General features: G+C 32.4%; 1 protein-coding gene across 1 annotated transcript in view; it reads right to left on the reverse strand.

The window, feature by feature from the left end:
- Positions 1 to 26,984, reverse strand: part of GABA-B-R2 (gamma-aminobutyric acid type B receptor subunit 2) — a 192,557-nt gene that overhangs the window by 164,542 nt on the left and 1,031 nt on the right. The gene's annotated exons all lie outside the window — the stretch shown is intronic.

A 26,984-nucleotide genomic window follows, 5' to 3' on the forward strand; every position in this document is an offset into this window, starting at 1 on the left:
TAAAGAGTTTTGTATTATCGAGAGAGGAATCGCAATGATAAAAAAAAAAAAAAAAAAAAAATCTATACGAAAAATTTAACCTGCACATGATGTGAAAATTTCACTTTTAGATGAATCTCTGTGAAGGAGATTACGTTGAGCAGGAAGTCTAATCCCTTCACCGTGTCGTTCAATTTGTCGGTGCTCAGCAACGATACTCGTGCATTCGTCGGAAGATGGCTAGACAAAATATCACATTATCTCACTCTGTTCCATCACTTCTTGCCGTCACACGCGTTCTTACTATGTTAATAAATTAAACACAAATGACAAAGATCGATGATGGTCATATATATAAAGATAGAATGGAATAAAATAATTTCACAACATTGATCTTCTAATTAAAAAGCGTCAAAAAAATTCTTATGAATAATAAAATAGCCAATTCTCTCGATCGACAGACTACGTCAAAATCGTTATTCATTTTTTTCTCTACATGCTCGTCGTCGACGTTTGTCGCTACTTCAACCAATAACCATAATAATGGGAAGAGAGAAAATGAGAGTTGAATAGGAGCGCAGATATCCTGCCATCTTCTGGCGAACGCACTGTACCTTTTCTTCGCTACTCTCTTCGCCTGTTCGTTTTTCCCATCTTTGTGTTTCGACGGTAATTTCCTTCCATTCCTTTTTTTTTCTTTTTTTTTGTATTTTTCTCCGTTTTCCAGCAACGATCATTCCTCCCCTCCCCAAAAACCGCAATGTTACGTGTAGTTCGTGATTTCCTCGACTCGAACGGCTGAGATGCGAACAGATGTACAGATTTAGTCGCATTAACGCCACGCGAACCGTGTTGCTGGAAAACATTCTTTAATGGAAACTTCGTGTTCATTGTTTCCTACTTTTTTTTTTTTTTTCTTTTTTTTTACGTTTTTCCCGATATAACTACGCGTTGAAACAATCGCAACGAAGCGTGGTGGAATGGAAAGGTTAAAAATTGATTCTATTATTTTTATCTCTTCGGTAAGAGAGAGAAAAGTATTGCAAGAAGGAGCGTAGAAGCCATCTTGAAAATTTCGGCACAATTCGATCGCTGTTTCAAATAATTTTTATTATGATAGATTATTGGAACCTTTCGATGGGACGATTATTAATCATTGGAATATCGATTAACGGAAAATTTGATTATCGGAGCTTTGATTATCGATTCGATTGAATTATTCGTCTGATTGTAAGAAGCGAGGTAAATTTCATCTTAGGATAATCATTTTTGATTATCCCTTTCTTTTCCCTTTTTCCTTCCTTTCTTTCTTCTAATCTAACTGTTCATCATCTATGCCTATATTTTTGGATTATTATTTTAGAATTTATAAATTATATTTCATAAATGAATAATACACGCGTGTGTGATTTTAAAAAATGAATTGAAAATATAGAATAACATTTTTTCGTTTTTAAACAAATCAAGTTTAAAAAATTGTCAAGAATAAACGAGATTGATTGTTTTTCGATCAGATAAATGAATTATCGATAATTCCATATATGTGAAAATAAACAAGATATGCGGAATAAATTTTTTTCTCGTGTAAAAATTCGCTTTCAAAGAAGTTGAATTTGAAAATTTGCCGATTATACGATTCTTAAATTATATATACGTTCAATTTTCGAGAAAATGAGAATTCGAACGATAAAATGTTATTCTATATTTTCTTCTTTGTTTTCATACGTAGAATATTCTCCTGTTTCCCTCCAGTATCCAATCGGGAAAAAGGAAAAATTTGATTTTTCCTCGAAAACGAACCCTCAAACGAAAAAATTTTATTTTATATTTTCGATTTATTTTTTTCTTTTTTTTTTTTTTTTTTCGTGTAAAATCATTCCAATTGCACCAATATCTCGTACGTCGAAGTATCGAAATAAACGTACGTTATCTTATTGCTACGTAATTACACAAACATAATAATATATATACAATAATATTAGATGTAATTGCAACAACATTTCTTTCTTTCTTTGATTATGTGTAAAATTGAGAGATTAAACAAATAATGGAGAAAATTGTTGAATTTCGATTCAAAAGTTTTCGTATTGTATTCGTTTACACAATATATTTCACGACAAATAATCTTGCACAATTAAAAACAGAATTATTAGATTATCCGAAACGATTGCGTCGCGTTTTCGTTCCGATAACAATCCAGATTTCTTTATTCGAATATTAATTTTGCTCTCAATTCAATACCATCTTTTTAACATACCGATAACGAAGCCATTATTATCTAAATCGCGATTATCCGGATTATTTCGCAGGAACAAAAGAAAGTTTATAATACGGGACATTTAATATGAACAAAATAAATACCTACAATCTAAACGATGATTAAATAAATTATATTTCACATCACGTGACGTTGAATAACATCGTTAATTACCGTTCTTTAATCCGCCATCTGTATTTTTACGATTCCGAGGAATAGCTCGAGGATATATTTCGACCGCGTTACATTGCAAAGTTTTATCGAGTGCCATTGAGTCATCCTCATCCCTCTGTAGAATAATTTCGTACAATTCCCTGGCACAACTACAGCCAACTTTTAGCTTCCATCATCGTTGAGAAACTCGCTTAATCGCTATAGACAGCGCCAACTCGATATGTTTATAATGCGGAAATTCAAACGGTTCGTTCAGTGGAGCTCATCGATCACCGCATCGACCGCCGTGACGCAACATGTAGGCGAAGGATTCGTTACTCTCTCGAGTGGAGGAACGCTTTAAAATTTTATTTTTGAAATTTTATCGTTGTAGATTATAAGTTGGTGTTTGTTCGCTTCCCTTTCGATTGATATTTTTGACAAATGGTGGGGGGATCGAGAGGAGCAAGAATTTTTCTGTAATTTCTCGTATAGAAAATATAAAAAAAATAGTTATTTTACGTTTTGACGATGAAACGATTTATTCCAACGATTATAAATCGAGAATAATAAATGGAAAAGTATGATGACATTTTTTGAACGTCAAAAAATAACATTATTCTTTTATCGCACGTAAAATGAATTGTTTTAGAATTGTAAATTAGAATTAAGATTATTGAAAAAATAATTTTTTGCTTTAATACAATATTTTATTAAATATTGTATTAGAATTTAAGCATATTTTTTTTTTCCTGTGTATTATTCTTTGATTGATATTTTTAGTTCAAACAATTTAAGATTTTTTTCGATTAAAAAAAATTTATTTATAAACGAAAGAAGAGAAAAAGAAAGTTTTCGATCACAGTTTATTATTGCGACACTTAGAGCCTCCTTTATATTTAGAGTCTCCAATTCATATTTTAACTCTTGGACAGTGGATCGTGAACAACGAGAACTAGGTCGTTTGTGGTTGAAACGCCTTGTAGGATAGGTAGGTACCTATGACTGATTATTTTATTACATTGCATATGCAAGGTGAACATAAATGTTGGCTGATACAACGGATGGAGTAGCAGATGTATGTGTCTTTATAAAAAAAAATATTTTTGTTTTCTTCTTTTTTTTTTTTTTTTTTTTTTTTTTTACCTGAGAAAATTTTATTCTACGTTTTTGAGAAAAGAGAATTTCAAAATTGTTGAATGCAAATACAAATATTTTATTCATTCTCATATTTTCGTATTAAAATAATTCACTGGTGTTTAAAACAATTAGTTGAATTTTCCCGCGTTTGGCAAATTTTCAAAATTCAATTTTCTCGAGAACGAAACCTGAAAGAAAAAAAATATTTTTTTTTTTTTTATTCTTACGCAATTATATCAATGATCTTCTCGTACATTTTTCATTTGAATAAAAATGCTTGTTACCTATTATTTTATATCTTAATGCCTCCATTTTAATGCTTAATTAAAATAAACAAATGATCAAAGGATAATCACAAAGATGAAAATTCTAAAGGAATTTTTTATACTCGTATATTATAAAATAATATAACTCCAACTTTATTTAAACTAAAGCTAAAGCGCTCAGTTTGCAAACGTGTCTTTTCCTTTTGTGATCACGACTAGCTTTGCTTATTGTTAAAATAACAATAGAAAAAAAAAAAAACATAAAACGAATTACTTAAACACAACGTCCAACTGAAATATAGTTTAATTTCGCATGAGAAATTTAAGACGAATCTTTCCAAATTGTAAATTTCAATGTTGAATTTCAAGCAAAATTCAATTGAAAAACTTTAAAAATGATTATTCATCGATATTTGATAACCGAATTGAATCGATTAAAGAAATAAAAGAAAATCTAACATTTTTCTATACTTTTTCATTTTCCTTTTAAAAATTTTTATTCAGTATTCATTTCTTTCCCTATAAATATTTGTTTACGAAAACGACATAAGAAAATAACGTATTAATATGTATTAATTCGTTAACGATATTTATATCCAATTTTGTGTAAATTCAACAACATTGGATTTTTTATTACAAGCCAAAAAATGAATATACAATATGATATCGAATTGTATTATAAAGTAAAGACTGATGGATAAAGTGTACTATAAAATATCCGATCATAAATTCAACGACAAAAAAATTGACTGAAAATTGGAATAAGAACGATTTATTGTAAGATTAAGTTTCGCATTTTTTAAATATATAAGCTAATTTATCGTGCAAGAGGTAGAAAATTAAATTTTCTTGCTAGAAGAATAGCTGCTCCATAAATAACAGTGACCTAGTAATTGGTTTATTCTAGTCAATAAAAATGTAACATAAAAAAAATAGTGCAAAGATTAAAGAATTATAAAGTTAAAAAAAAAAGTAATCAAATTAAATATTATTAGTTATATTGTGTTGAACATCCTTCCATTTACTTTTTCAAAGCGAGGAGATTTTCCTTTTCTTTTTTAATTGTGAACCTAACCTAACCTAACTCAACTCGACGCGTGGATAATTGAAAAATATTCGAACTTGTCGATATATCACCGTTACGAGATTAAAACGATGTGTATAAAAACAGTTTTGGACAACGAGAGAACTTTATTTACTTTTATCGAAATAGTATCAACTAATAATACCATCTTTTTAAAACAAACGATATTTCAGAGATTTTTCTTTTTTCTCGAAGCGTGGCCACGTCAATTTCGATTAGCAGACAGTTGAGAGTTAAAGTATTTCAAAGCAATGGCAACCATTCGGTAGTCGTTCGCGTGCTAAATTCGAACGTCCTGCTACGTAAATGTTGACAGAGCGTGGTAATGTATTGTGCAGACACACGCGAAGAACGGATGATCGATAATCAAGTGCACGAATATGTGTACTGGACGAATATACATAATGCATACGTCTGCGACGATATTTACAGAGAAGGTCACGTTTATCAGAAAACAAAGTGTTTACCCCGCCTCAAGTGGAAAAATAGAAAGCGACCGTGGGTAAAAAAAAAAAAAAAAGAAAAGGAAATGGTTCATAGTTAAATTTAATTATTATGCATTCTGTATCCATATAAATTTTATCCTTTAAAAACCGATATAGCTGCGCTACGTTTTTATTTTTACCTTAATACAGTTATTTTTAACGTAAGTATTATCATGCTCGTCGAAACGAGAATTTCTTTCTCTTAATTAATTATATAATTATTACGACCGTTAAGTGGTTCATGAGCAATTATTATTTATCAACACTTTTACTTTGACGAAATAATTGAAAACAGTTCGTAATTTAGAAATTTATATATTTATGTGAAGAAAGGTAGAAAATATACAATTTTTTTTCTTTTTAATTTTTATCAATATATTTTATGGATCTAAATGGGGAAAAAATTTTGAATGTGAAATACATCAATTTAATTCTTTATTAAAAAGCAAAGTACAATGAGAACAGGAAATACAAAAGAGTTAATGGCAGGCTTGTAATTAATGCAAGAATAAATCGATAATATTTATATTTAATCTTTTTATATGAGATATGAATATTAAATTCAGCTAATTAGAAAAAAGGTAAATAAAAAGAATCGAATAATTCGTTTATTAAAATTCCATTCTTAATCGTCGTCAATCTCATATTTGATGATAGATCGTGAATATCGCATAACTTTAATTCTTTGAAAAAAAAAAAAAAAAAAAAAAACATCAAACGATTTATGATTTATGCATAAAATTCTTTTCAGACTCGCACAATAATATCAATTAAATTTAAAAATTGAGACATCCTGCATATATCCCTTATTTTTATAACCTATTTGAGATTAAGATTTCGAAATGGAATATGTAATTTTATTTCTAGTGAAATTCTAACAGATCTTTCACCAAAAAAAAAAAAAAAAAAAATAATCTTTATTTAGAATTGTTTTGATTACTGTCAGTCTCGAAAAAAATTTCAAGGATTTTTTTAAAGCTGAAAACGTAGAGCCGGGAACCTTACCCACCTAACCTTAAAATTTTGATTTTAATGCAGGTTTGCATACATGGAGCATAATGAGTATGATATATGCACGAAGAAATTTCTTTTCAACGGAAAATCTTTTTCAAGAGATGAAATTACTTTCAAAGTTTCGTTTTTTTTCTTCATTCTTTTTTTTTTTTTTTTTTTTTTTTTATACAGTACGTTAATTTCTGATCAATTAGAACTAATTTCATAAATGTTTTCACACGTGTTTCAATCTCACATCTGAATGATCCAATTCTTCGATATTCCTTTTAATCCTTTTAAAGGAGGATATATAATTCATCACATCCTGCAGAATTAGATCTTCGTATCGAAAAAAAAAAAAAAAAAAAAAAAATTCTGTGACCAAACTTATCTGTTCGACATTTTAATGTAATAAAATTTCGTGGCATTGTAATGGACAACTCAGAATATTATAATAATACCATTAATTATGAAATAAATTACCTTGGAAAGATGAGAAATTTATGTGAAATGATGAACGAACAACATCAAAGTAACTCAATGAAACGTGTATAATTATTTCAAATCATTTTGCAATTAAATTTATATTTGGAAAAAAAAAAAAAAAAAAAGAAAGAAACATTGGAATCGCTTAAACACTCTTCTATTTCTAAAATTTAAATCTAACGCATCGTTTCTCGACCACTTTTGTCGACCGCTGTACACAGCGTTGTCATATTTCCTCTCATCGTACTTGCTCATCGCACGTTAATGTGGACGCGGCATAACGAGGTGCACGCCGGATTTCTAATCAAAGAAATCCTTTTTTATCTCCGCTTCCATTGCCACCTCCTCGTTAGCTCGCGTAAAATTGCGATAAATTGCCGTGAAAAGTAAAACTAGATATCTAGCGAAATCTCCTTGCTGCCCACTTAATTGCAAGCGTTGCAATTTCAACTTTTTCTTTACTTCGAAGCAATCTATATTTCCGCTCGATCGAATAATATAATAATTATATAATAAAACTCGTCAAACGTGACCATTGCCGCCGCCTCCTCTCCAAGATTTGGAAAATGGAAGAATGGAAGAATGGCGACGAAACGAGCAACACTGTCGTGAACACGAGACGAAAGTATCGAATTTTATGGCACCGGAGGTGGGCTTATTCGAGGAGGCCACGCGGGACGAATAAGCTCATCTTGTCACGAATAATGTGAAAGTAATGATATATACAGGGGATATATGTAACAAATAAAGAAAAGACAATAGGATCCTAATTCAATGGGATTGAAACGGATGAAATCGTGCCCGGCCTCGATTAATTTAACGCCTGTCCCTGAAAAATACCATTGGGATTCAATGTTGAGAATTTTGAAGAAAGGAATCGAAATTAGATATTAGAAATTTGCATCAACCGTTGTGTAAAGATCATTGCGCATTTCATTAGATATTTGATTAATTGAAATTTATGGATGGTGTTAAGATAGATATGTTTGAAGGATCAATTCGATAAAAATTTATATATAAAGAGGAGGCTTTATTTATTAAGTCACAAATAATTGAATAGTAAATTATCAATGTCTCATTATTGTCAGATAAAGGTTAAATATACAGGATGTCGATATCTTTGGAAACGAATAGAAAAATTTGAGAAATTCATCGAGTTATAAGTAAAATTTTAATTTGTGAATAAAATGGCGGTGATGAAATGGTCGAGGCTTTTAAATTTAATTAACTTTTATATCTGTTTTCATCTTCCAAAGATGTTTTAAATATATATTTATACCATTCTAATTAATTAAGTGTATTTAGTAAGAATTTCGAGAAAATAAAATGTAATACTTTTCCTTAAAATCACAAACGAAGCACGTAAAAATGATAATTTTCAAAAGTGAGTTTCATTTTATTCTATTAAAGTTTTTTAATCTGATGATGTATCATCTATTACACACAGAATTGATCCACACAAAAGTCTAAAATCTACAAAATCAAAATTTATAATTTAATAATACATTTCTCTCGTTAAAATATAACGGAACTCCATTTGTATGAATCTAATACGTGTAAACGAAATTTTATTAGCGTTTGATCATAATTACTTTGATCACCCTCGTTAATTATTACGAGTGCAAAATTGTTTCGACATTTGCAATATTTCACACATTATTGTAAATTGATACATTAGCATATAAATATTCTCGTATAAATTTCCACTAATTACTAATTAAAAATCATGGCTAACGAAGAGAATTAGGTGAACTTCTATTATTAGATCGTAAAATATCGAAAACTTGTCAGAATTTTCTAACTAAATCGATTAATATTTTTTGATTGATTTAAGATTTATTAATTGAACGTAACTTATTTACTACAAAACAATAAATGAACTCAGCTTTAATATCGAATTTATTTTTAGATACAGATTCAAAAACACACACATAAAATAATAATAAATTTAATAAGAAAAAGATTATACATATAAAAATACAAAAATCCCTTTCAGCGAATGAGATTGTATTGTATTTGTTGAAACGAACGATTTGATTAATCATTTCCAATGAAATTATAAATGTTTTATTTGCTAAAAGTACGAATACGCAAATTTATCGAGAACAACACAAAATCGAGAGTATTTATTTCAGAATTTAATTTCAGTAGTAAAACTAGTAGATTTATCGTTGTATGCTAAAATCAAGAAAAAAAAGATTTCACATCCGTGCATAAAAAGGAAGTTATTCATATTCATATCTCTGATACGAGAATAATTCGCGTATTCTCCCAATAAGTTTATACAGTTCTTATTCGATAATTACTTCCATCATTGCACTTCTATCGATAAAATCGATAATACGTTAGAATATATTGTACAATTTGAAGATGATTTTATTGGCGAATATTGAAATTCTTTTTAAAGATGTTATTCTTTATTTCTTGGAGAAATTAATGAATTAATAAATTTTCTTGAATAAAAGATAAAAAAGTGTAAATGAGTACGAATTTCCATAAATTTTTAACAAATTATATTTAAAACTTATCTTACTCGTGTGTTTATAATATATAAAATTGAATAACTTGTTTCGATCAACATTCTGAAAAAAATATCCTGTAAAAACAAGGATTCTTTTCTACCAATTAGCTCAACGAGATTTATTTACTGATAAATTAAATTTATCGTGAAAAATATACCTCTTCGCTGCGTCAAAATTCCTTTCGGCGAGCAAACGATCATCATTCTATTAATCAGCTGAATGATGAAAGTTTCATCAGAGCACGGAATTTTTGGTAATGACGTCACGTAAACACCATCAGAGAGTTAATCTGAATTTCTTTCTTTCTTTTTTTTTTCGACGTGAATTAATTAACTTCATGGACTTAATTAAATAAAGCTTTCGTTTCGTTCTAATTTAATTCAAGGATGACACCGTGGATTAATGTAACCGTGTTATACACGGTTCTCAAAAAAATGTTGGCGCGTAAAAACAGCGATTGTCTGATTATTTCATTCGTTCTCGTTGTTCCTTCATTGGGAAAACAACCTAATCGAAATTTCACCAATCTCTCCTTGCGAGAAATCGATTTCGAGACTTCAACTCAACTTTTACTCAAAGAAAATTAATCACTCCTTGCGAAGTTTCGAGATGCAAATATTTGACGTTACACTTTTCAAAGTTGAAAAACAAACTGTCGGGGGAGAAAGGAGTCGATAATTCACATTCACAAATAAATTCCGCTTAATCCAATCTGAATTTATTTTTTAGAATTGGTTAAAGAAGTCACGAGATTGGAGAAGGAATAATAATCTTTTTTGCAAATTTCGAATTATTAATCGTCGAAATTTTAAAAATAAATTGGATTTCGATATTCGACTCGCGAATCAGACTGAATTCTCTATCAGGCAATTTCTTAAACCACTTTCTATACCATTCTTTCGCCCATACCATTGTTGCACATGTAATCGTTTTCTATTCGCACCGCACACTTTCATCTTCTCGTAGAAATAAAAAAATAATGTAATGAAGGAATCAATTCATCGTAGGATTTTGAAGCAAAGTTCATCATTATCTAATTAATATAACGAAATATACGTGAATAACGATTACTGTTCGAAAATAAAGAATAAAGAAATTCTTCATTGCGACAATATCTTTGTATATGCAATAACGAAAAAAGCTAAATAACGATATATTTTTTAAATTCTTTTTAACGCAAAATTGTTGTCAAACGACAAGATTTTTGAAAATGCAGACCACAAAATCTGCAAATTTTTCTTCTGAAATTCGATTATTATATTACTTAATTACTTCTTTCAAATTAATAAAATCATTTATATAATACAATTTTATAACAATCTCTCTCTGGAAAAACGCGATATTATTCACTTGGCAATTCTTAAAAGTTCTTAAAACGATCGAATTTGGGAGCAAGTTCGAGGAAAGAATTCATCTTCAGAAAGAATACTTTTTTTCTTCTTCTTCTTCTTCTTCTTCTTCTCCCGTTCTGTTTTATGATTCTCATTTGGCACGCATTCCACATATTCGTCTTACACAGCTTGGACACGTTCGGATAATGTGAAAGCTGTTTGCAAGTTCCGCGGATCACACTCTCATTTATTCCGCTAATCCTTTTCGCTCGTAAGTAAAGCTGTCTCCTACAACGTGGATAAATAACGCTCGAGGCAAACAAAAGATCGCTCGTTTGTCAACAGGAGTAATAGTAAGTTGATTCGTGTCGATGCCAAACAAACATGACGCATGTGTTGTTTTATATATATATAAAACAACGCAATCAAGTGTATCTGACAATTTGAGCAGAGAATTTAATTGAATTGAAAAAGCATTGAAATTCGTTTCGATTCGTAAAATAATTGGAGGGAAGAGAAAAATCTTTCGGGAATTTCGGGAAATAATTTTTTCGAAACATTTGGAATGGTTCGGTTAAGGCTGATGACGAAAAAGGTTTAACGAGGGAGAAAACGAAATTTTTCTTCGTATTGCATTTGTGAACAAGATTTGAAGAAGGGATAAATTCGGTATTTTTAACGTTCGAGAGTGTGACTGGATGATTTTTGGGGGACGATTTAATTTTTCGTCACTTATCAAAAGTTACTCATTAAAAAGTTATTTTAAACAAAAAAAAAAAAAAAAAGCAGATTGTTCTTTCGAAACAGTTTAGGTTGGATAAGATCAGAGAGATTAGTTTTAATCAGATTTATTGTGAGAGGTGATGGCCACGAGGCGGCGAGGCCAGATTAAAAAGAATAATGCAAAGCATTAAATCGGCTGACGGTTAAATGAGTTTTTTTTATTCAATTTTGATTTAAAATGGGACGAAATTTAAAATTACCATATATTAATCAACGCCAAACAAAAATTTATTTAATTTATATATTGGATTAAATTTAATTCAATAGTAAAAATCTTCGGGTATACTGTTCAATATATTAAAAAAAAATCATCTACGATACTTTTTACCAAACACTTATTCACTCATAATGCTCCATTCGTTTTAAACATCGCTCTCGCCATCTTTGACTTTTTCCGTCAACTCGATCGGTAAAAACGCGTGAACGTTTTCCGTTCATAACGCTTCATAAATATTTTGCTTCTTTTCGCGCGAGAAAACGATACATACGCAAAAAAAGGGAGGGGAGACACTGCTAAAATATTACCATCCGTGTATCGTTACACTGAACAGTTGAGAACAGGCCGGAAATGGGTTTGCTTCGACATGATTAACGATACCCCGTTTCGGGTATCTCATCGAGGCTCGTTGATTTCTATCGAATCGGCCGACAATACGATTGGTTTTTCATATTCAAAAGGGAATGTTGCACGCGAATCACGTTCGAGCAATCGAAAGAACTTGGTGACAGATGCAGTTAGCGCTTGTCACCGTGTACTCTAGCGTGGATAACTGTAAATAACTGTACTCGATGGGTAACGTTGCGAATCGGTTATCAATCAGGTTGATCCGTCTTATATATTTTCGATTCCTTTTGTACTCCGATGTTGCCCCACCAATTAATAAAGTGTTTACTCAATAGAATTTATCAAGAGTTTTCATTAGTACTGAAATATCGGCAATTTTGAACACATATTTAACTGAATAGGATTAGGATCCAGTCGAGCAGGTCGCTGTTTAAAAAAAGATCATCAATTATCCTGTCTTAATATGCTAAGATTTATGCTTTCTTGATTGATATAAAATGGTGCAAGGATTAAACGTATTCGACTGTGCAAACAAAAAGCTTTGTTCTGTTTCCTACAAATAGAAGAACATCGTATTCAATCATATTCGGGCTAATGGAACAAGACAATCGTAGTAAATGAGATAAGACAGTCAGTTGTTAGATGACATAAAACAATCATGGCCAAGTAACAATAAGTAGATTAAAAGAGTGGATTAAAACAGCGACGGAAGAAGCAAGTAGAATAACAATCGTGACAAATAGAATAAGATAACCAGACAGAAAACTATTCCAATATAATTACTGTCTTGATTACAAAAAATAAAAAAGCAATTTAAAGTTTTAAAAAAATCATCCTCCAATTTCAATGACTTTTTAATGTATCAAGGGTTACTTGACATTTGTTTATTAACTCGTTGAATAAAATATTAAATAAATTTTTGTTTCACCTCGAATCAAAATAAAAATTATCAATCGATTTAATTAGCTTAGGTTTGGCGACGATTGTCTTAATCCTAAATTATTTATGCGAGAAAACAATTTATCTTTTGTTAATAAATTCTTTTTATCAACGATCGCCAAGTAAAATCTTCACAATTCTTTCTCCAATAATTATCCCACGATGGAAAACACGCGATCTAAATCAATTCGTCCGTTCTGAAACGATCCCAAATATCACAATTATCGACCAGTTAATTTCCAGTTTTAATCGATCCACCTTGGACTTGATTATTGATAAAAGGATCGACAGAGGCTGGAACGAGGCTTCGCCGAGTTATGAAACCGAAGTACTGGCCGAAAGGCTTTGCAATCTCAAAGACGGAAGCGGAGATTCGATTATCCAGGTTTTGCCGGGTCCAACACCGAGACGAATAATCGGGTTCTTCCAGGTTAAAACTAGGTTTATATATAGATCTCCCCCTCCCCACAAGATTAAAGTCTCAATACGATATCGTCAAATAAGAGTTCGAACAAGGGAACAAGGCACAGTTGAGCTTCTATATATATACGAGATCCTGTTGTTCATCGACAACTGGAAAAATAGCGGTAAGCCGAGATGAATTGTGCGTTTTCAACGAGTCAATTCTTGTTACTTGTCTCGACAAACATCTGAGCGTATGAGTCTGTTTCGTTTCTATAGAAATCGTGTGGAAAAGAAAGGTTTCCTTTCTTTCTCTTTTTTTACAATAGCATTAAATTGCCCGAAAACGCGTCGTTCCCGACGTTTCATTCTCGAAAGCACAATCAAAGAATATCGATATCCAACGTCTCGTTTTTCTTACGTTTCGTGCACAAACCGCGAGATAATGGATCGATCAGTTTGAACGGTGTAGAACAGTCTCTTGTTTCTCTCTCTCTCTCTCTTTCCGCGTCGGTTAAACGGATAAAATGTTCTGGAAAGGCGAGCACAGTGACAGGTGGAACCACGTGATGTAACGCAGCGACTCGAAGCGACGAAATTTCGTACCAGATGTGCGATATGAATTTCTGGGCAAACGGAAAATTCATTAAACGGATCATTGGAGAAGGAAGAAATCCAGGGAATAATGTCAAACGCAGATGAAACTGAGGGATTTCGGTTGTACGCTGGTCGTATTTTCCAGTTTCGGTTTAACTACATCGATGGACACTCAAACTCAATTGTTACATTTGCATGGATGTTCACACGAGCTTGAAGCATAATCGAGAACGTGGAAAAACCGAATCGATCCTTCATTTTACTTTTTTTTAGGGGGGGGAGGGGGGCTGATTTTAAAATGAATTTAATAAATAACATTCTTTTGTCGCCGATCTCCTAATCGAAATTCTTTCGAGAAATTCGTTCAATTTTATTCGGCTCGGCTCAAAAATGAAATTTCGAGAACTGGAAGAAGTATGCGCGTGTAAAGTTAGTTACGTGTCACGAGACTTTTCTCGAAATAGATAACAGACCAACTCGTGTTATATATATATATATATACGAGAACATTTGAGGTTCACAGCGAGAAAAGGCTAATTGAATTTGATTACGTTTGAAACAAGATTATACGCTTTTGTATCGTGAAACAGAAGTTAGCGGAATTGGGTCAATTATAAATAATGTAAAGTAACGTGTTCTATTTTTAAAGGAAAATTTTAAAAGGGAAACGTATATATATATTTTTCGATGATTGAAAAAACAAAAGAAAAAAATAAAATAAAATTACGTCGAAATTTATAACGCAAGCAATATAATTTTAAAACAATTATAAAAATTTATACAACAACAAAAGACTGTGTTTTGTAGTTTTTAAACGTATGTGTTAATTTGAAAAATAACGATTTGGAGAAAAGAAGAATTTTTTTACTGCGAATTGAATATCAAAATTATTATATTTTAATTCTTAGGGCAATTTAATGTTCATATTGAAATATAAAATAAAATAAAATATAGTATAGATCGTATTTGTATTTAACAAAGTTTTTATAAAACTTTATATAATATGTGGAGGATTATAGATGAGGCAATTTATGGTACGAAATAAAGTAAAATTTTAAAATTATAAAATGTTTAGCTTTCTACATTTTTCTATGAAATATCGATATTGATTATATTTATAAAAGTTCGATTAATATTATCGTATTATTAAAACCAATAATTCTGCTTTATACGAAACATTAAGAACATCTTAGATCATAATGGATTGTAAAGATCTATGATGTTTATGGGGCAATTTTTTTATTACTTCGAGGATGTAAAATCCCTTAAAATATCAATTATTATTTTCGTTTCTTAGATACAACTTCATACGAGATAAAGAAAGAGCAAAAACTATAAAAAAAAATAAGCTTTAAATGCTCCATTACCCGGAGTTGTAAAAAATCTTTTCAGGCGAGAAATAAACTACGTTCCACCGTATATAACCTATTACGATCCGATATTTTCACTAATAAAATTACATCTTTCAAATTAAACGAATTTCCTTAATAAAATAACCGTGCAAAAAAAATTTTACGATCGACTGTACCTTCTTATCCCTTATAATAAGATTCAAAAAAAAAAAAAAAAAAAACAGAAGATTTCGTCGAAATAAAAATGATCGATATGTCGAAATAATTAACAAAGATTTTCAGGACAAAGAATCGAAGAATTTTGTGAAAATTTCTAATAAATTATCGAAAAGATAAAAATAAATACGTGAAAATATCCTCTTTTCGTCATGCATTCCTTTCAATAATTTTCATTATTCCGCACGCATCCTATTTTGTTAGCCAGAAACGCTTCCCGTACTCCTCTCTTAAGTGTTTTCGCTACTTGTGCCGTTTTTCGAGTGGCTTCCCGCTTCCTTCGCGTCTCTAAAGCTCCTCCTCTCGCGACCCCCTCGCGGCGCATCAGCAGCAGTTACATTTGCTTTTTCGAAAACCCACTTTCCGCCAAAGTGCTCGATCCACAATACACCTCATAGCATACAAACGGGGACATTGTTACGCCCCTTGTTTTCGGGGGACGCCGAGTACAGTTGATTCTCGCGCAAGAGTTTTCCAAGATGGTTCAAATTCCGGTTAAGTTCTTGCTATGGACGGGAGACGAGGAGCCGGGCTATAATTTTGATGAGTACAATCAGAGAGAGAGAGAGAGAGAGAGAGAGAGAGAATATAATCAGAGAACTACAACGGATAAAAATGAGACATGCACCTGGATCACTGTTATAACATTGGAAATTTCGTCTAGAATTAGACAGATGAGAATTTCTGGGTAGGTTCATGTTCATGTTGAACGGTCGTGCTCCTTGTATTTCGAGAAGAGGAGAAGGAAACATCTTCGTGTCTTCCTTTTCCTCCTCCGCGATAAAAGGAATAAACTCGTTGCAAGTTTCACCCTAGTTTGTCCGCCTCGAGATTCGTTGCAATCTTTTCTCCGTCTTTTTTTTTTTTTTTCTTCTTTTTTCTTCTTTTCACGATCGTGTCGTTACCTTCCCTCGGCAATTTTCCCGCCTCCTTTCCCCCCATCTTTCTATCTCTCCGTGTTTCGTTTCCCATCATATAACCGTATCCGAGCTATCGAGCAAAGAAAATGTATCCGTTTCTTGCCCGGATTCGTCACGGTTGGTTGAAATCGAACTTCATGAACTGCGTTCACGAAGAAAGAAGAAAACAGAGACACAGAGATCCACACCTGATCCGTGTGCTCGATTCGTTCGGGAATCCATCAAACAGCCCAATGATACGCGATTACTTTTTACTCGGTGAATTTTCGTCCAATTGAAAACCGGCTCTGATTCTGCTTACTCTTCGATCTCGTTTCGAGCTCGCGCATGCGCAGATCAAGCTCTCGCCGAGCGAAATCAACGAATCGTCGAGATCAAATATTCCGAAAGTTCGTAACTTCGCTCGAACATCTTTTATCCGACTACGACGACGTCTTTTGTAACGAAATACTTTGCAAAAGCGACGTTAATTTATCGAAGTGAAATCAAGACGAACACGTATTTAAATACGAATGAACGATAAGTGGGTGATACATTAATGCGATACGTTTCATTCCCGGAGAATTCAACGTGATATACGAGTTTTAAAAAGATGAAATACGAGGGAAATATATTTTGCGACAAACGTAAACGAAAGTTATGGAGGGGAAGGAAAGCAAGGAAGGTCTGTGTAAACCGTTTTTTAAATCCATTCTTGGTTGGAACAACGTGCGTTCGTAATTTGGTTAATGTAACCTAACCTAAAAACGACGTTACCATGCCATATGATAATATATTTTCGATCTGGTATCTATCATCCGTATCTATCGCTTAATCACCTTACTCGTAGCTACAAATTTTCCTCCAAATAGGCGGACCAACGCTTAATTAACGCACGCTCGTATAAACTCAATTAATATAGTACAGGGAATGTTGGAACGAAGTGCAGGGGAACGAGGAGAGGTAGAAAGATGAGGTCACGAGGCAAGATGGGTTGGCGAGTATTTCTGTATAGAGGCGCTATCCCATTTCTGAAACCTATGAAATCTTAAATAAGATTTTAACCTTTGCGGAATCTTTACGTGCCCATTTTTCTGTCTCTCATCATTATGATCTTATCTTTCTATATCTCTCCGTTTTTTTTTTTTTTTTTTTTTTTTTAATTAAAGGATATAGACTGTAATTTCAAATTTATCAATTTCTTTTTAAATAAATATTATCGAATAAAATATTTATTTTTCTATCTGTAAAAGAAAATAAACGAAAGTATTATTTCGTTTAATTTCGTTCAATTTATTTCGATGTTGCATTTGAAATAAGCGTAAAGTGTATCTATAAACAGTTTGAATAGTTGAATAGGTACATTTTAACAAAGTCTTAAGACTTGCTAGTTCAAACAGATGGACAGTAAAGGAAAAAGAAAAGAAAATCTTCAAAGGAAGAGAGTGACGGTGTAATTTCTACTTTTTTTACTTTTTAGTCTATGAATTGAATAAGATGAAGCATCATCCTTATATCCATAATTATTTTTTATATTCATTATTTTTTTACGTTTAAATTAGGTTTATTTTTGTTTAGTTTTGATTTATTTCTGATAATTATATACGTCTGACACTATGTTAATAAACACACAACGTTAAAGACTATAAAATTTTAAAGCATTTTTTTTATTATACCTTTTCAACATATTTCCACATTTCATTCCATATAAATTAGACTAACACAGATGTGCGGGATATTTATGCTGTAAAATATTTTTCTCGTAAATAAAAGTGGTAGAAAAAAATGAAAGAGGAACAAGTTTTATAGTTTTCTACGATCAACATGACATTATATCAATTTTTATATTCACGGTATTTTCGGAAGAATAAAGATGATCTTCAATTTTTTAAATAAAATGTTGCATATTTTTTTTACCATATTTTTTGCCACATGAAAATGTGCGTCAAGACAAATTCATCCACTTCTATACCATGCATATATATATATATATATAATCTTCATACAAGATCAGAGATCAAAAAAATATTCTGGATTTTTCATGTTATTTATTTTGTAAAAATCTCGTTAATACTCTTTTTTTTTTAACATTTTTTAAAGATTTCATAAACGTTTTGCAAGCAAAACAAATTGATTTTCATTTAGTTATTTGAATATACATTTTGATGCTTCAATTTTTCTGTTTCTTATTTTCATCATTCTTTGAAATGAATACATATTATATTTTTTATTGATTAATGATACATTATCTTAAAATATCGTATATATTTGTGAAATAATTCTGACAACGATTGATACAACAATATCAATACGGCTCATAGATACAACGGTACGAAAAATTTCTTTCATTTCTAATCTTCGAGTAATCACTATGTAAAACACGAACAAATTCGTCTTGATGTTGTCGCGTGACATAAAAATTCATGTGAAAAATCGAAGTTCACGTTCATTTTTCGAAAAAAGATATTATAAACAAATGCTCTCGAACAACATTCGTCCAACATTTACGAAAGAAAGATATTGCTATAACACGCACATATATACGATATATGATAAAAAAAAGTACCATTAGAAAAGAAAAAAAAAAAAAAAAAGAAGAAATTATATACATAATTCAGACACACCGGGGTTATATAAAACATACACGTTCAAATTAAATTAATTAAACGTAAAATGATACAAAGCTCGACGCATTCGATAAGTTTAACGAGGTAACCCCATTTCGATCTCGTATTGAATTTTCGTTCGACACGGGTTGCACAATTATTCGTAACGAGTTTCGGATCTATATTGAATTATCGTAACTGGCATCGTGGGCTTTATTCGGAGAAACCGTTTGTTCCTCACAATGAATCAGTGATTCGTTGATTTAGCAGCGAGCTTTAATTTTACAACAAGAGGGAAAATACAGGAAACCAACGTATCGACATAATAAAAGTTGCCAGGTCAAACCCTTCTATACTGGCTAAACAACATTTCACAGCCCCGTATATTTGTGACCAGCCATTTTGCCACTCGATAATCGGGCGGCAAAAAAATTCCCTAGATTCCAAAAATTTCCAACTTCAAACTCGCTTCGACTCGAGATTCCATTCCATCTACGCGTTGAATTTTAAAAATATGCCATGCATTTATGTCATTTTTTCTCGCTCGTATATATATGTACATACAATGTGTTCATTTTATTTAGAAACACGTTGAATATACATCTCCAACGCTGTGAACAAAACGAAGTTTAAAATAAATTTTCTAACTCTATACTACTATTCATTTGTATTTATAAACCACCTGGATAATACGAAATAATAAATCTCAAATTTATCGCTAACGTTCACCAGAATTATTATTACACATCAATATAGAACGAGTCTAAAAAGGAAGAAGGAACGATTTAAGCGGCAAGCATCAAGTTTGAAATGTAACAACTCGATACGTACTTTCGTTAATTATAAATCGTTTATCTCAAGCGTTGTTTCATCGTTCGCAGACACAAAACGGACACACTGTACATCGGCATCCGATATTGAAAAATTGCGTTGTTCCCGGGATTATTTTTATCGGTTTTCTCATAAATCGATTACAATCGAGCACGCATCGGATACATCGTTCAGTATCGTTTTGATGCGCGGACTATCTATATATCCCAAGTTTATGTGTGTATATGTGACTTTACGTAAGCCAGACAATGATACTCCACGCGCTTTTTGTTATTTTCCCGTTGCATCACCGTAAATACTTCTTTATCCGGATATATGATCACGGGCGTGTTCTTTGCATCGATAAAAAAGGAAACGAATATTTCTCTTCGAAATAAGATCGAAATATCGTGTCGATTGGATAAATTGTTGGAAAGAAAGATTATTTTCTGGATAGAATTTCGAGAATTTTTTCAGAAAGAGCAATACGTTTTATTAAATACATATATTTCCACTTGGGGAGGGGGGGAGGGGGGAAAGGAATTATATGAACGCGTTAAAGAACATCTCACCCGATCGATATCGATCGATATCCGTCCGTGGAGCGTTGATTAGAAATTGGGATAATTTAAGTGAATAATACATTGGGAACGGTAAATGTTTGAGTGATAAATTGAAAACTGGCCGAAGAGTGATACTTATTTCGATTCGTGTTACACGCTGTTGGTTAAAAATGAGGGCGGTGAATTCGTTTGGAAAAGAAGAAAAATCGATCGGTATTGAAAGGATTTAATTAACGACGCGTCAGGTATAAAATTGCTTTGAAATTTTCGTGGTAGGGCGAAAAGTAGTGGAAGAAAGTCCGAGTTGAAATGACGAAGATGTAATATTTTGAGGGAAAATCAACAAATCGGTGGATGAATAACTGTAACCGAAATTGGCATCGGAGGAGAACGATTATTATTCGATGCGTGTAACGTTATTTCATTTATCAATTCGGATAATTACATTAACGTCGATCCTATAAACGTCGAAGCTTCGACTTGGCGATATAATTATCGCGAGATAAATAGTTATTCGAAATGTATATTCGTTCAAGTATGATGTCATTTTCATTGAAAGAACGTTACTAAATTTCCACGACACATCCGTCACGAATTCAAGGCTAACAGCACGGATGTGTTTGTATTAAAATTTTTAAAAACAAACAACGATACTTAATTTATTATTATTATTACCGTTGCTGGAAATATCGTGCAAAATGTAACGACGAAACTCGTTCTTCTTCTTTCACAATTAATTGGCGGGATGAAATATCGAATAAGTTCGAGTCCCATCCAAGCAACATTTAAAGACACGATGTACACGGTTGGCCCCCTCGCATCCTGTCCGACAACGCCAATATCAACACGCGGAGGGGAATGGAAACGCTCGAGAGCACCGACACCAACTTCGCCATTAACGCCCTTTGTCAGGAGCGCCTATATATTCCTCCCCCTCCTCCATTACCCCCATCGCGAGTAAAACGGCCGATGAAATTTATAGGAATTTCAATTGGGTCGACGGTTATAGATTTCGGCCGCCCGAACTTTTCGTTCGAGAGGGAGGAAAAAAGAAAAATATCCGAGGGGAGAGGATCTGTGAGGAAATCCCGGAAAGGGATATCGCCGAAACGACGTTTTAATTCTCTTTTAATTCCTTTTTTTTTTTCTTTTTAAAGCGTCATTTTCGAATTGGCCGATACACGAGTTTCGTACACGCGTGTATATCGTTATGTCGCGACTCCAGTTAATGCAAACCTGATTGGGGATAATTTCTATTTGTGAAAATCGATGGACGAACATGGTTGTATCGAGAGAGCGGAATGAATGAAATTTACATTGCGCGATTTTCAATCGGATCGGTTCTCAGCGAGATAAAAATATTGTTAGGTGGTGAGGATAAATGATGTAATATTTACACTCTTAATTTGCACGAGAAAGGATCGTTAAATTCTTTGGCTGATTTTTATTAAATTTCTTACAAGAATTAAAAATTGATTGAAATCGATGTTAGAATTATCCACGAGAAGGTTGTATGATTGAATTCGCTTCTCTGTCTCGTTAGAATGATTAGTAGTATGGCTAGAAAGAAGTATTATCTCGATTGGTAATATTTTTAAATACACTGAGTACACAGATCCAACCATGCAAGCAACCTGCATTGAGATGTAGATATTTTATATATGATTTATTTTTTACAAAAAATGCGATAAAACAATCGATAATAATGATCGTAAATCAATTTTTTAAAGAACCGTTAGAAAGATAAAATTTTTCTCTACAGATTCGTCGTAAAATTTTTTAAAATCCGTTTGAATTTTAATGGAGGAGGGGGGAGACACCGTTAAAGAAATTCAATACGAGAAAATAGAGGATTTTTGAGGCAAAAAAAAAAAAAAAAAAGTGGATTGTTTTTACGATTTCTTTTCATATCGTATCAATTTAAAAATAGAACAAACGAATAAATATTTGTATTTCATCCATGTGTGACACGAGTATTGCAAATAAATTTTGTTTAAAAAAAAATAATTGAAACGGAAGAAGCGTATAAAGAAGCTTAATGCATATATAATTTTCAATTTTTTATTTCGAAATTTATCTCCAACTTTATCTTCAAAATAAGTAAATAAATAAATAATAATTAAAATTCACTCGTGATTTAAGCATTAAATGAAATATTCTCGAACAAAACCCGCTCGCGGAAATATTTCAATTTTTAGTACCTCGTCTGAAACTATTTCAAATTTCCCCCGGCTCTGAATCAACTAGATCAAAGTTATGAATATATAAACACGACGACAATGAAGTTGAGACAACTTTTAATCGTTAAATTAGAATTTCGCGTAGACGATTCCGGCCAAAAGTTGTCTAATGTAAATGCAGCTTTAGAGAAACTGATAGTTTCACCCAACTTCCAACGATCCCCGTACGAAACTATGCTCTTTCCTCTATTACATTCGCATGGAAATTAAACATATCTCGCTTAAAAACATGGATGCGGGTAACACATCCATCGTAGCTAATTATATATATATATATATACACACGCGCGCGCGCGCACACACACACACACACATACATATGTACAAGATAATGATGATGGGATGGGTGAAATTCGAGAAGCGCGCATATCTCCCAACGTGGAGAATTGGACGTTACGTGCCGTCAACTCGACATCGAGATGATGATTTACAAATAAAAATCTCTGGCCAAACTGTTTGCCCGCGGTTTCTATTCAGCCACAATGACAGGTGACATTTCGCATCAGATATAGCGAGTCACTTTCTGGATGGAACGAGTGGCCGATCGAATCGAATCGAATCGAATGGAAACCGATCGAAACTTTTCAAAAATTTTTTTGTCAAATTTTTCGCCCAGATTCGAAAAGGAAAATCTATTTTCCATGTAGCGACGAACTCGGTGGAACGGGGACAGATAAATCTCCTCCTCCTCCTCGCAAAAACCGTTTGTGAGAAACGGTTTCGAGGAGCGAAATCGTTACGCGTATTCGCGTAAATTTCTGAGCTGGGGAGGGGCGAGGTAGGGGGACGCGAGGGGGGGAAGGGAAGAGAAAAGGCCAAGTGGCGTCGATATGGCGACCTGAATTCCCACGAGAAAAGGGAAATCAAAAAAGCAAAGAGTCGTTGCAAATCAGGGGGCCGAATGCTCGCAGCCGCCGCCGCTACGTGAACCCACAGAACCGCCCTATTGTTCACGCCCGAACAATGCTGTCTTTGTCGCGATGTGATTAAGCTCTGAATAAATTTTCTATTACGTTGTTCTACACAGAGCTTTCCACCATTTTCGAATACACTCGTTTCCTTTTTCGAGCCTCGCTTCCCCCACTCTCTCCCGCTGCTCTTCTCTTCCCCCCTCGCGTGTCTGACTCTCCCAATACTACTACTACACGTGCCAATCTCATAAACGCGTACACGTACACGTCTTCCACCACCAATTAACCGAAGATATACGTTTAATATTTCTTTCCACTGAAGAGAGAAGTTATGTCAAAATAACATCAAGTTTCGTGTCGGAGGATGAAAATGTAAGAAATGTTTGTCGTTTGGGAACGAATTATTTTATTTTTTTTTTTTTTTTCTATATTCAATAGCAATGAACGTTTACGATAAAACAGGCTGTGGGAGGGAAACGGAAGCAAAATAATTGATTTGCTTCTCGTCAATCGCTAATTGAATGAATTAAAGGCATCGAGCAATTTTGTAGATATCGAAACGTTGTTTAATGAGTTAAAATAAAATCGTATAATTTATTTATTTATTTTTTTTTTTTGCACAAATTATACGAAATTTTAAAGTCTTATTAACCGGAAACGGAATTTATACACGTATTGTAAGAAAATTTATTATGAAATTTACCTCGTTTTATAATCTCTTGAAAGGGGAGTTGTCGAGACTTTTTTTATTATTGACAAAGTTCACGTGTACGTAGATTAGTTATTATTGAAAACCCTTATATAAGAAGCATATTTATTAAACCGATTGTATCGAAATTATATTCCGACAAAAGTTCCTGTTAACTTTATTTTCCTTTAATTTTTTTACGAAATATCCCTTTTATAACGGAAATGAAAAAGAAGAGATAAGATTCCCGATAAAATGGGAATTGAACGAAGGAAATACAGAGACTTTTCTGGAAATTTAAAATTGCACGTTTGAATTTCCGGCTACTATAAGACAACCGGTATTAATTCTTCCACGTAGGATATCTTACATATGCCGCAAGGAATTCAGAATCCTGGGTTCTCGGAATCTCATGTTCCACATATCCGCACATACCACACCGTCAGTCTACGAGCTGTGCTTTGTAATTTTGTCCTTCCACTATCTTTTGTGCCAGACTCGCCGCGGCGCTCTCACTTACAACTTTGTAACCAATGTATACTGTGTGATGAGTGATTGTTTAATACTACACCACGCTTTAAGCCGAGGTCATCGTATGAGTGGAAAATCAAGAGATGTTATGTCTTTTAATATCCGTAACATTCGTTGTTGTTGTTGTTGTAAGTCGATATGAGGAATGGATGGATGTAGTTCACGTAAATATTGTTTTGTCATCCACGATTGTCTTTTATTGCGTATACGGGAATGAAATTTACTCGACAAAAATCATTGTTCAGATATATAAAATCGTAAAAATTTTTTATATAAATGTTTATTCGATTTCGAAAAGTAAAATAATCCCATTTTTGATTTATATTAAAAATTTTTATTAATCGAGTGGAATTATTTTTTATTTTTAAACGGTTTCTTTTTTTTTAATTGTTTATCACTGTCAATTTCAAGTTATAGAGATGTATAATAGAAGCTCCATTATTCGAATACCCTAATATCATTTCATTAAATATCCTATTATCCAAATACAATAATACAAGCGTACATCATTCCATACTATAACGATGAAAATAACATTTAATTTGAAATTAACACGTTTGAACGCATAAAATATGTATACAATGTGTTAATTATTGAAAGAAAATCAAAAATATTTGAAAAATTAAAAAACGATGATAAATATATGATATTGGAAAATCTACAAATTATTGATAAAAGAGTAAAATGAGTAAAATTTTACGCATTTATGTATTAAAAAATTTGTATAACTCGACAGTTAAAAAAATACAGGATTGAAAATTTTATAATAAAAATCATTTATTATTTTCTTCAAAATGTAAAATAATTCATCCAAGAAAAGTCTGTCCGAATAATAAATCTTCTACCAATCATATTGTATTAAAAAATTTATAATATTTTGATAACATAAATTGCATTTTTCTTCAATTTATAAAATTGAATTTTTTCCTCGATCTTGTAAAAATATAATGTTCGAATATTTTTTAAAATAATTATATTTAAAATGAATTGCACTGTACGTTTGTCGAAATTACCACGTAATAAAATATCAGTGAAAATGAATTTATGAAACTATTTAATTCTAACCCGATTATATCAAATTGCTGAAATTATATTATATTTATATACATATACACATACATAACCTATATATACACACATAATCTATTCGATAATAAACGATTTTTCTACGATTCTATATAATATGGAAACTGGCAAAAATGTTCTATTACATTTCAAACGGTTATGTATCAAAAGATTAATATCATATACCAGGTTGGATAAAATGCCAATCGTGAATAGACGGTCTCTGTTCGAGGGGGAAAAGATCAATATAATATCTCAACGATCATTTCCTTTAAGAGAGGAAACTACCCGATTTTTACGGTACGTATGCAAATCGAGAAAGATTCCCCTTAGCTTATCTTCACAAACAGACATCTGCAAAAAAACATCTTTCCCCGATTCGTTTAATTCGTTGTTGAATCCATTCGCGTGTATTTCGAATCTCGTCGCGATGGTAAAATGGTTGGACGAAGCCAATCCATGATAGAAGAAGGTATAGTTAACGATCATATATCCACCGAGTAGTGAATAATACAATTGGTGCTTTACACTGTGCTATAGATCCACGTCGTTACATACTTTTCCTATGTAAAGAGGCATCGCTAAGGTAAATACGGCCGAGCATTGACTGAACGTGTATGTGAAACCTTGAATCGAGGTTAGAGTCGAGGTCGAGAGATCGGTCGATTAATGATACTCTTGCACCGTATGTTTGCGATTTTTCAGTTACTTAGTCGCCGGAGCTAATGTCATCGGTCACGTTACCTCGTTTATCGTCCTCTCTCGCGTTCGATTTCGTCACGAAACGAACCGTGCGTTTCCCTTCACGGTTGAACAAGGATAAGGTGACCTCCGGTGATAATGAACGTTATAGCTCGTTACCTTTGAAATTACACGACCACGAATTTATCGAGATATTACGTGACGGAATACACGATATCGTAGATAGAACGGAAGATAAACAAAAGAGGATCCCATTCCCAAATAAAAGTGGAAAATATAGCGGTCAAAGGTAGTTACATCCTATGGATATTATATTCTATTGGACAATCTGAATTGTAAATTTGCATATGAAACAATAGTCTCTTTCTCTCTCCCCCTTCACCAACCTGGTTAGCGTGTTGAAAGTTACCTCGATATAT

Source organism: Apis florea, unplaced genomic scaffold (genome assembly GCF_048593485.1).
Source record: "Apis florea isolate Af1SG1 unplaced genomic scaffold, ASM4859348v1 contig_2274_pilon, whole genome shotgun sequence".
NCBI lineage: Eukaryota > Metazoa > Arthropoda > Insecta > Hymenoptera > Apidae > Apis > Apis florea.